We start from the raw sequence: 13,516 nt of genomic DNA, 5'->3' as shown, positions 1-13,516 counted from the left end.
TCCAAGGTTTCAGGATTACTCTGGTTGTTTCTTTCAGAGCTTGCACTTTGGGATGAGAAGCCATGGCAGCACTCTGCATAAGCAGTATGCTCTAGTGCAAAGTAACGCAAAATAACACCCACTAGCAGTGGACCTCTCCCAGATAGAATTATTCACCTGGGAGAACCAGTCAGTCATTTGCAGCTAAAATGCATTTCCCCCTGTCAATTGCAAGTGTGACTCTACCATCCTGTTCCTGATGCCAACTGTTCTGATTTTGTTAAATCAACCTTTATTAAGAAGAGGCCCAGGGTGCCAGAAGATGAGCTTCAATTTAGGGAAAAAACAACAACAAAAAAAAACAAGAGAAATTGAGATAGAGAAGTTTATTACTCACAGGCCCTAGAGGAAGGATACAGCAGGCTTCAAGGAGCCACAGGCAGAGAGAACAATAGGATCTGAGTCACATGACTATTAGGTTTCAATTGTGGAGTGCTTTGGGGTTCCCATGTTAATGCCAGAATGGTCTACTCAAACTAAACAGACAAGGGTGTTGATAAATTCCACAGGGATCTTATCTAAAGGGCACACAAGGGGAAGGCCCTGGGAGGTGGAGGAGACTGCTTATCAAAAGGGCCTTTGGGAAAGTCATATCAGAAACTTATATGTACTCATGACTTTGTGGGTTGTTATCTAATGCATACACTTGTGTGAGGGGCTAATATCAGTTTAAGTCCCCAACAGGCTTCTTAGTCAAACAAAATGTGTGCTGAGGCAGCAATACCATGGTGTAGCTTAGCTAAACTCTTGACACTGGATTAGATGACTAAATAATTTGATGACTGGCACTATTTTTAAATATTAAAATACAATAAAAATAATTATAAAAATTAGAATTATATATAATAAAGGCAATAGTAAATTGAAGTATTTAGATGGGTTGTTAATACTAAGAAAAGTAAACAGTGATCACTATGAGTAAACATGAGTTCAGAAACAAAAACAATAATACCCAACAGACTGCATATATTTGCTTTCTTAATCAAATATGATCTCATTAATTATGGAAATGACATAGATATATGTAGTGATCAGAAAAAAAAATTGCAAAGGTACATAATATTCTTCTGTGCAATTCGGGAAAATGAGGACTGAATAATATAACCAATATACAAATTCATAAAAGATTGAGCACATCATCTAAAGGTTATTAATTAAAGGGTGAACAGGACTGAGGTTTCCTTAGAGTGCCAGGTCTTTATCTCCTTTTCATGTTCTCATCTAATATTTTATCAATGACTTTGATGATGTCACTGAAGCCATGGCAAAGAGAATGGACAATATGCTGGATGACAGGATCAGAATCCAAATATATCATTTGAGCCATAACAATATGACATATAAAAAATAATTTTCAAAAATAAAAGTATAAAATTCTCCAACTGGGTGGGATAAAAACTGGCATGCATTGCATATGAAATATGGGTCACCACAGCAGAGTATTGAAAAAAATAACCTAAATGTCTTAATTAACTGGAATTGTCATTTCTGTAATTGATTGCCAAAACAAAGCGAGCTTGATCTCAGCCTGAATTAGAGGGTATATAATATCTTTAGAACAGATAATTCTGCTTTACACACATATAGTAGGGCATGTATTTCTAAATATTATAGTTTTAAATACAGCCTATCCTGTGATAGAAATTTTTAATTCATCAGAATTCCTCCTGAGAAGAATAGTGTCTGTATTTGAATATAACAGTTAACAGGACCTACTTACTTTAGACAGTTTAGCAGCTCTCTTTTTTGATCTGAGCATAGAATTTGGAGTTCCCAGCACTACTCCAAGTTTATCCAAGTTTTTTCTTTTTCTCTTCTAAACAGATATAGAGTAAGCAAACAATTGTTCTTTTTTTTTTTAACATCTTTATTGGAGTATAATTGCTTTACAATGATGTGTTAGTTTCTGCTTTATAACAAAGTGAATCAGTTATACATATACATATGTTCCCATATCTCTTCCCTCTTGCATCTCCCTCCCTCCCACCCTCCCTATCCCACCCCTCCAGGAGGTCACAAAGCACAGAGCTGATCTCCCTGCGCTACGCGGCTGCTTCCCACTAGCTATCTATTTTACGTTTGGTAGTGTATATATGTCCATGCCACTCTCTCACTTTGTCACATCTTACCCTTCCCCCTCCCCATATCCTCAAGTCCATTCTCTAGTAGGTCTGCGTCTTTATTCCCGTCTTGCCACTAGGGTCTTCATGGCTTTTTTTTTTTTTTTTCCCTTAGATTCCATATATATGTGTTAGCATACTGTATTTGTTTTTCTCTTTCTGACTTACTTCACTCTGTATGACAGACTCTAACCCCATCCACCTCACTACAAATAACTCCAACAATTGTTCTTTATGCCATCTGTCTGATATAAGGTGTTGAAATGAATGTCAAAATACACTTTTAATAGCTAAAATTAGTTTTCCTCTTTTTAACATCTGTAGCTTATAATATGACATGTACTTGTTTTGGAAATTTTGGATAATAAAGAAAAGCGCAAGATAAAAATTAAAACCACTTCAATGCCACTAATTCAGATAGCCTTCAACATAAATTTTTCAACAAGTGTCTTTTAAGTCACAAGATGGTATCATATTTACCTTTGGAAGAAACTGTTAGCTGCTTATCTGATATTTATTATTCTCTTCTTTCTATCTAATAGACCACTGATTTTATTGAGGTGCCAGAGTATATACCCAAATAGGTTATGACCCTATTCTTTGAAATGAGGAGCGTCCTTCTGATGCATTTGTGACCAATTATATGTAAACAGATGTCCCTGAAGAGTTACTTGTATTAACAAATGAAATGACATTTGCTTTAAAGATAAAGGTTTTGACCATTATTCTTTTCCACTTTGCCCTTCTTCCTGCCTGGCACACAGCCAAATTCTAATCAATGGGAAGAAAGCCACATGATAAATATAGTGCAAAAGAATATAGAAGAAACCTGGGTCTATACAGTGTCTTTGAGCAGCCATGTGAGCTATGAACTGCCTACATGAGAACTTCTTGATATCCAAGAAAAATAAAGCTCTTACTTCTGTATGTCATGTAATAAGATTTTCTTTCATTTATAGTCAAAAAAAATTCTAACTGGCAAATTTTCCTTCTTCAAAAACGGTTCCTCAACAGTGTTTTGCTACCCTAAATCTTCCCTCCTATTTTTTAGAAACTTAACTTACTGACTTAGAAACTTAAATATTAGAGGAGATATATTCAACTTCCTTGGGTTGTCTGTCTTTAATGAGATAACTGAAGGAAGATAGGCCAGAATAGTATCATTAAATGTCAATTATTTAGGGGAAAAAATATACTGTTTTCTTGCTAACCACAAAGTCATCCCCAATCAGGTGTAAAAGACGGAGCAGAGCCTCTTGCAATTTCAGTTTCTTCTTTAAAAAGAAATATACTATTTCTGACAACTCTCCATGTGGAAATTTCATCTTGTGGCATTACTTTCATGTGTTTACATAGTATCTGTGTTAAGATGCTGAATATAATCTGTAACAACAAGGAAAATAAACCCCCCAAAAACAACTTTTAGAAATGTTAAACAAAAACTATTAAAAAAAAAAAAAAACTAAAGGTAAATAGGTAGCTTGAAATTTTCAGAACGTTTAAAAATAAAAACATCAATTATGCAGGACTTACTTTAATTACTTACTTGAAAGTTTTAATTTAATAAAAATAGTTATGTTTTTCACTGTAATTTACAACCCATTGTGACTGAATGACAAAAATATTTTTATTACATCGAGAAAATTTGTAGCAGAAAGGTGGGTGAAATCGAAATAAAGGCTTAGAAGTGTGGTTTCTTTTGTCTTTATATATATCCCCCTTCCCTCCACACACAATCAGAGATTGTAAGATGAATAAATATAATATACATATCATAATATATGTATATTATATTTATTAATTTATTATGAAGGATATAACTCAGGAACAGCCAAGTGAAAGAGATGCATGAGGCAAGATATGGGAAGGTAGTGGCACAGAGCTTTCATGCTCTTTCCAGGCACAGTACCTTCCCAACACATCAATGTGTTCACCAACACAGAAACTCATTTTATGAGTTTTTATAGTGTAGTCTCCAGCCCTACTCCCTTCCCTGAAGATTGGGGCTGGGGCTGAAACTTCTCACCCTCAAATTATATGTTTTTTAAACTTTATTGAGGAGTAATTGACACATATAATTGCATATATTTAAAGTGTACAATGTTATGGATTGATATACATTGTAAAACGATTACTAAGACCAAAATAATTAACACATCTATCATCTTATATAGTTAACTGTTTTTTGTGTGAGTAGTAAGAATGCTTAAGATTTACTCTCAGGAACTTTCAAGTATACCGTACCATATTATTAGCTATAGTCACCATGCTGTATATTAGATCTTCAGAACTTCTTCTTCTTTTAACTGTAAATTTGTACCCTTTGACCTAAACCACCCCATTTCTCTCTGCCTGCCATCCCAGCCCCTGGAAACCACCATTCTCTTCTCTGTTTCTGTGATACATTTTTTTAAAGATTCTACATATAAGTGATATCATACAGTACATAACTTTCTCTGTTTGGTTTATTTCACTTAGCATAATGCCTTCAAGATTCATCCACGTTGTCACAAATAGCAGGATATTCTCCTATTATTTTGTGTGTGTGTGTGACCTAACATATGATCTATCCTGAAGAACGTTCTGTGTGTACTTTAGAAGAATGAGTATTCTGCTGCTGCTGGACAGAATATTCTGTATATGTCTGTTAGGTCTATTTGTGTATTTCAAGTCTGTTATTTCCTTATCAATTTTGTGGTTGATGATCTATCCATTGTTGAAAGTCAGATGTTGAAGTTCCTTATTATTATTGAATTGTTATTTTTGCCTTCAGATATGTTAATAATTATTTAATATATTTAGATGCTCCAATGTCAGGAGAATATATATTTACAATTGTTATATCCTCTTGATGATTTGACACATTTATCATTATATAACAACCTTTTTTGTCTCTTTTTCAGCTTTTGACTTAAAGTTTATTTTGCCTGATACAACTATAGCAAGCTCTGCTCACTTTTGGCTTCCATTTGCATAAAATATCTTTGGTCTTTGACCAAGGATCCCTTATAGCAAAAGGATCATAAAAGTTGAAAGATACCGACACATTACTAGAGTCCCATCCAGTAATTAATAATTAATCCAGGTAATTTTTCTATCATATGAAAATGTTTTCTAAGATTAGGACACCCAGGTTTGCAGGCTTTCATTTGATCTTGTCAGGTTCCAAGATCAGGTGTGGTCTCAGCAATATAAGCTTCACACTTTCAGGCATCTGGTATAATCAAGCTGAGACAATATCATCCCTTGCTCTGAGCCTCTTTCAAGGTGTTATTGTAATACTGTATTTCCATCATTACATAACCCATTTATCCAATCCTTTACTCTCAGTTACTATTTCACCATCTATCTATTTATACCCAAACTTTTCCACCTTTGGAAGAACATTATGTTTGACCACTGTGCTGCTCCAGATTGCAGGCAGCAATACTAGTATAGCAAGTGCCTCCCCCTCAGTCTACTCCCATTCAAATAGGGTAGGATTACATGAGTACAGAACTAGTGGGCTATCTGGACCACTAGGCGACAGAGCAGCATTTGCTTTCAAACCCAATTTTGCCAGATGGGATGAAGACACATTCCACTCTAATAGGAGTTCTGACATAAAGGTTTAAAATATAGTTATCATTTTTTGCTTAGGAATCATATAATACTTATATCTCCCCCCATTTTAGATGACCAATGTTTAGTTGACCACTCTAATTGTCTATCAAAGTATTATTCTGAAGAGTAGATATCTCTGACTATTGTTGGACTTTTTGAACCATAAATTATGTTTCTTGGTCTGAACAAATGTGACCCAGCAGTATAAATTGTTGCAATATAGTTGTTCCAATTCTTTTATCGTATTCTGAGTATTTGCATCTACCACTAGTTAAGGACATCTCAGTCCAGGGTCAGTGTCTATTTCTATCAGGACACATTTGTAGCCCCCCAGAACTACAGGTGCCTCTGACTTGTGACTTATATTTAGGGGCTTCTCTCCAGAGAATCTGCAACTTATCCACCTGCAGTCTCTGTCTCATTTGTTGGCAGACAGAAAAGTTGCTATTGGCATTTTGTAACTCAAAGGGGGCAAAAGGAGTATGTCAAGATTCAGCCCATCTCTGTCTGCATTGCTGTAGTGTCCCTAATGTTCACTCAAGTGATGGACTAAGGTGACCATCAAGGACAGGAAATGTTGCCTGCCTTTGTGGTAAAAAAAAAAAAAAATGCTGCCCATTATGTTGTTCCAGTTCTACAGGGATCAAGCCATTAGCCACCACAGCTGCCTACCAATGGTGTGCTCTGAGGGAAATTCAGAGTAGCAAAAAACAGGAAACATTTTGTGCCTTGGATACTGGCCCTAGATAGGTAAGACGCATATCTAAGAAATAATTTCAGTGAATTCAGATTCTACTCATACATAGAAATTCACTAAAATCATTAACTTGAGATGTCTGTTCTTTTGATTAGCAGCAATCTTTTGACATTCAAATACATTTTTTTCAGCAAAATATCCTATATATCCCAGCTTCTCTCTTACCTCTTAGGAGCAGTTCCTCAGAGCTGAGAGGCTGTCTCCTGGTCTATAGTTCTCAGTAAGACCCTGAATAAAACTTAACATGCAACTTTTAGGTAGTGCATTTTTCTTGTCCACAGTTTTGGCAACCATGAAGGGACCCAGAACAGATTTCTCTCCTCATCTGACTCTACAAAGATCCAGAGACTTGTTACCAGCAGAGGCCCCTTGTACCCATCCACATGATCCATGAGCCCAGACAAATTTGCATGAGTCTCTCCTGAGTCTTGGATCTCCTGTTATTGGCTGATGATCCTAAGTTTTATTTGGTGGTGGATAAACTCTGCTGGAGAAGTAGGTTTTCCTTGTACTTAGTTTCAAAAAGTGGTACCTGGGTTATCATAGTTGAAAGACACTGGGAAGGTTTTACTCAGTTGAAGTACAGTGAGTAGGTTTGGACTGGGCGAGTAGGTTTGGACTGGGCAATTAGGTAGGAGACTAGCCTGTTGTTTTTCCTTGAATGGGCTACTTTAATAGATTTTGTTACAATAGAAGTGGAAATATCACATGAGAACTTTCAGCTCCAAAGAAGAAAAGGAACACATTTCCTTGCATCTGGGGCAATGGCTTTCTTAAGCAACTGAGGAATTTTGGGAAGTAGTGGAGGCCAGTTCTCATACTGTGTAGCTGTCCCTTAGGGAAACCCACTAATTTTAATTAAAAAACAAACAAACAAACAAAACTTGCTCACCCAAGGACCACAATAAGAGCTGAACACTCAGTGATCTAAGTACCCATGGTAATTTTAGATTGCCAGAGGGAGAAACTGAGACTGGTAAAAGAGCTGAAACAATTCTAGGGTGACGCCTAACATAGTTAAGCTCATAAACAGCACATTGGTCCACCACACAATCATTACGAGTGGTTTTATGTTGACAAATGGACTACAGAATGGGAAACAAAGCTTTCAAAACAAAAGAAAAAGGAACAACAGATTACCAACATCCAACTAACAACCCCCCCCCCAGCATGTTTAGGTACAATACATATGGAATTTATACTTGCAAATAATTAATTGGGGAAACCATACTAAAGGACCTAAAATGGTCAAACTGGGGTTCTTTTGACTTTACAATTTTTTCTTGCATGTTCAGCTAGAGAAATCTGTCCATAAGATCAAACAGACTGGATAGAATCTTTATGTTTATTTCAGTTGGTATTTAGAAAATTCTAAAAGAAGAAATAATAAAGTAGCTTCTTTTCATGAAATGAACAAAAAATTGCTTGAAATGATATCAGAATTTTTATTAAAACGCTGCTAACAGTAACCCTGTCTCTCCCTCTGCTCCTCCCTCCTATCCTCTTTTATCTGAATTGCTTGACCCAGGTACTATCACTTTCTCTCTTCTATCACCTCTGCATCCTGATGTCTTCCCCTCCCCCAGTAAAGGAGAAATTTGTATTTCTCTCCTGGGGACATTAAAACATAAATGTTCTACCTGATCTTCTTAGGCTTTTGGTTCTGTGTTTTGAGAGCATGATCTCTGCCACTCAAAAGGTACAGATACGGTATACATTTGGCAGCCAGTTGAATGGATTGGGATTCTGAGCAGTCTTTTTGTCTGGCTGTGCCAACTCTCAAGGAAATTTGTCATAAGGGGTTTCAGCCCATAAAGGGCCTTTGTCATCTCAACCATCATACTGTCACCTCTACAATGAAATACTTTACTTCTTAGACTATTTTTGAGAGTAAACTTTTTAGATCTTGTGAAGGTTGCATCCTTTGCACTCTTGTGGGGATGCCTCTTGAGTCTTATTGGTTTGAGAAGCTATTAAGATACTACTCATTGGGGATTCCCTGGCAGTCCAGTGGTCAGGACTCTCTCCTTCAACTGCAGGGGGCACAGATTCAATCTCTGGTTGGGGAACTAAGATACCACAAGCTGTGCAGTGCGGCCAAAAAGAAAAAAAAGATACTGCACGTCAGTGGTCAGATGATGGGTCCTTTAAATTGGAGAAACTTTTAAATTGGTAAAATTTTACAGAGCTCTCATTATAAGCATATGTTTCATTGGTACCTAAGAAAAGACCAAATTAGAAGTGAGATACAAGAAGTATAATGGCTAATCTTAAGAACTCTCTATTTTAAAAGATTTGGGAAGTATTTGGGAAGACTTATTTGTGGTCTTGGCTTCCCCTAAATGGGTCTTACAGATGCTAATAAAAACATTAGATTAGTTACTGTGGATTAGGTTGATTAACAGGGAAATAAAAAGAAGCGGAGGGGAAAGTCAAGCGGCTTCTTCCCAACAAGGTCGAAACATTAAGGGACTCATCCCAAAAGAATGAAAATCTTTAGATGGTTATTAAGAAATGTAATAAATAAAATAAACATTAATGTGATTAAAATAAAGGTTTGACTACAACACTACTTAACGTTGGATTGTCCAAAGGGACCCTCTATTGGTCCCCCCTACATTATAGGGCCCCAAACAAGTTTTCTCTATTTACCCCAGTTAAAAAAAAAAAATGTTTAAAAGGCTGGAAGAAAATTACACTGAGATATCTGACCAGCAATGCCTGGGGCAAGAGTTAGATCAATTAAGTTAAAGATTGACAAAAGGGCCTGAGTCAATTACCTCCAACCCTCACTGTATCCATACAAAAATGGATCAAATGGCTAGGGGATATAAAGGAAAGTTCCCAGGACTCCTTGTAAGACCAAGACTTGTTGATGGGGTCCTAATGGAAGTTAAAATTAAAGGTATAAGAATTGATAGAATTGAGACAAAAGTTTATAAAAATTGGTGTGTTTGAATGATCTTTATATAAGATGGTTATATCTCTTTTGCCTAATTGTATTGTGGGATAGACATTATGTCTTACTGGGGAATGCTTCCCCTTCCTGGTGTGATAAGACAGGACATATAAATCTGTCCCTCAAACAATATTAACTAAACATACTGAAGGAAATTAAGAGGGTTATCTGAGCCCACACAGTATGAAATAAAAATTGTTGGCTAATATTCAGAGGCTAATAGAAGCAAAATAAAGAAAATGTAGTTGGGCAAATCAACCTTTTGATATCATTTAGGAAGCAGACCAATTATTTGGGTAATTAAAAACAACTGTCTTTGTCTTGCATATCTCTACAAATCAGAAATATAAATATAGCCAGCAATAACCAGAGTGAGCCTAATTAGTGCAATCAAGTAGAACCTGAAAAGGAAAAAAAAAAAGGAAAAAAGAGACCTTTTTAAACTCAAACTGCTTGATGTGTTCTCTCACCCAAAATCTAATTCACAGCCTCCATATGGATTTATAAAGGAAAACTGCAAATCTTTAAATTATTTTACACAAATAGTAAAAAACCTTAGTCATTTGAGCATATAAATTTAAATTATTCCAACTGTTATTTATAAACTAGTAAGTTTATATCGTAATACCTGATTCATGACTAAGTTTAAAAATGTATGGAATCTCCAGTTATGTCTGTGTATATGCTGTGTGTACGTTATACATATGTTATATCTCAAACACTGGAAGGTATTATCAAAATTAAAATTTTAAAAGGGCTCTATTTAATTGACTTAAAAGTAAGCTTTTACAAATTAAATATTTCTAAATTAATAAAAATTAACCCAAATGAATTTCACATTCACGTGATCTGGGAGATATTCAATATTAAATTAATATTCATTATTAAAGTTTAAATGTATTGGTTTAATTAATACAGACATGCCTTACTTTTATTGCACCTAGGTTTACTAAAAGTCACATAAGGTAATATTACATCTGTCATAAAATTTATCAGCAAGAAAAATAACTTGGGATGATGGCTGACTGGGTCTAATGTGTCACAAAGTTTCTATGGGTAATCTAAACATAATTGTTGGGAACAAATGAATTAAATAGATATAAATGGGTTAAGAACTTCTAGGTGAGCTCTTTAAGAATAATTATGTTTTATGTAAGTCTCTTAAAAATAGTTTCTCCAGATTTTTGTTAATTTAAAACTTCAGAATTTTGCTCAGTTAGTAAGTTAAATGATGAAAATGTATTAAATATCTAGATCATTCCCAAATAAAATAAGATACTGAAACATTAATTACTGAACATAGGTTTCACTTTACAGAGAAAATAAAGATATTTGGATAAATGTTACCACCTGAAAACTTTTCTATAAAATGAGCACGTTTTTAGAAATCATAAATATTATTTATAATTTTGCCAGTCTGCAGAATGCTACTGTAAAAGACAGTTTATAATTGATTACTTTTTAGTTTTCATTAGAAATTGTTTTAAAAGATAAGAATTCTAATTAATAGTAATTAAAACTACTAAAACTAATAAGAAAAACATCTTTCTATGAAAGGAAAATGGTAAAAGGAATGGAAATGCATTTTGTAAAGGGCAGAGAAAGTAATTTTGTCCTGGAGAGACAGAAAGAAAGAAAAAGCATAGAACAAAATCTGAAAGTAAAAATAAAGTTACAGAAAGTTTGTGGAAAAGGAACCCTGAGAAAAGAGTATTGTTCATGGTCAGGACTAGCTAAAACTAAAATAAAATTTGGGTAAATAAATTTTAATATTAAAAGTAAGCTGGTACAAAACTATAATTTGGTTTTCTCTCTGTAAAAAATTTTTTCTTGAAAAATTGATCTGTTTTTGATAACAGATTGTAAAGTTTCTTTACCTTGTAAGTAATCTGTTGCAATTCTATATTCGCCTTTGAAGTACTTTTGACTTCTAGCTAACTTTGGTATGCTTCAAAGGGCCTCTGAAATATCCCAAAGAGAGATATTTAATTAACTAGGTTTATTTGGTATGTTAAATGATATGGAAAACATTGTCAAATAAATGGTGATAAACTTTCTTAGGTTTTATTGTATGGGTAAATGTCCCTAATATAGGTACTCCAAAAATTATATGGAATTCCTAAAAATGTGGTATGTCCTGGTATAATGCTATCAGTCAAATTCTAGTTATTATTTTAAAATGTTGTATGTCACAGAAATAACCAAGTTTCTTTGTCAATTGAATTGCAATCAGATCATGTCATTTTAAGTCGTTTGTCATTTATAGGCATTGTTTTATTCTGATGCTTTTTCAAAATGGAGATCTTAAAGAAGATTCATAAAAAGGACTTTTTGGCAAATATAATTTTCTGATGACTTTTAGATCATATCCACTGAGCTGGGTAAGATATTACAAAACTAGTAGAAAACCTGATGACCTCATCCAGATCAACAGGAATTAATTGCATGGGACTGAATGAACTGATAAATAAGATTTATAAGTTTATGAATTTATGTCTGAAATATTTTAGCTTTTAATCTTGTTTTCCAGAAGATATTTCCTCTTATGCTACTATGACCTACAACAAGTTGATAAAGTATACCTTTGTAAATGAAGATGAAACATTTATCTTTTTCTCTCTATCTGATCCCTCCAGAATTTGGCTCCTCTAGCTGGCTCCCCTCTGGACTTGATGGCTTATTGTGATCCACATTACAACTAGTTATACTAATCATAGTTTTAATTTGTTCTCCCCTTATTTTTTTCAAATTGTTTATGCTTTGTGTCTCTCTCTGCAGCACTAGGACCTTATTAATGTGACAACTAAAAAGTAACTCACTATCTGGTTCTACAAGAATTAAGTCACTAACCACTGCAGTTGCTAACCTTTAACACACCTTGAAAGGAGTTCAGGGTGGAGATGAGGAACAAGGTACTCTGTGCTCTGGGAAAACTGGCACAACAGGCCTTCAGATAGTTAGATATTTTTAGGAGAAAATTTTATAAACCCAATTTCTTGCATTTTCTTATACCTAGAAAAGCACTAATATCATTAATGGAGACACCTGCTCCTTATTATTAGCAGCAAACTTCTGCCAAGATGTGTGATTGATTGTATGTACTCCTGTTTGCCAAAATAGTATATATACTAACCTCCTCTCTTACCTCTTCAGAGCAGTTTCTCAGAGCTACCTGATAGGCTGTCTCCGGGGCTATAGTCTTCAGTAAGTTCCCAAAGAAAACTGAACTCAAAGCTTTCACGTTGTGTGTATGTGTTTTTTTTAGTTGACAAATGTTACTAGCTATATTACATATATCCTGTCTATTTTATAACATTGTTGTTTCTTGCATTACCCAATGTATAACCATGTCTCTGACAAAAATAATGATGGTTAAACATCTTGGGGCAATTGACCATATATATAACTTTATACAGAATAATTGTAATAGTGAAACTCTAGATATGGAAAGAAGCAACAAGGGAAAATATTTCCTGGATCATAATAGACTAATAACACAGATGATCTTGAGAATTTTAGGTTTTCAACAGGGCTTAATCTAAAATAACACATTGAGTTGCCTATCACTGAAATCTTTGCCTGACCTAGGAATGAGAATTCCTAGCATCATGGGACAAATTGGTCATGAAATATCTCCCAAACCATGGTCAAATTTATGACCAACTGGGGGTACTGTGGACAGGGAATGTTGCCTGCCATTCCAGTTCTACAAGGATCAAGACATTAGCCACTGCAGCCCCCCACTGATGGTGTGTCCTCAGGGGAATTCAAGATGGAAAAAACAGAAAGCATTCTGTGTTTTGATACTGGCCATAGAAGGTCAGATGCATATCTAAGGAATAATTTCAATGGACCCAGATTCTTGCATCTTTCCATATATTGGAAAGCACTTAAGATCTCTGTTCTTTGTGATTAGCAGTAATCTTCTGATGTTCAACTACATGTTTGTTTGTTTGTTTGTTTGTTTTTCTAGCAAAATACTCCTATATATGCTAGCTCCTCGCTTCCCTCTTCAGAGCAGTTCCTCAGAGCTATCTG

Source organism: Eubalaena glacialis, chromosome X (genome assembly GCF_028564815.1).
Source record: "Eubalaena glacialis isolate mEubGla1 chromosome X, mEubGla1.1.hap2.+ XY, whole genome shotgun sequence".
Classification (NCBI taxonomy): Eukaryota; Metazoa; Chordata; class Mammalia; order Artiodactyla; family Balaenidae; genus Eubalaena; species Eubalaena glacialis.
This window is presented reverse-complemented; position numbering follows the sequence as displayed.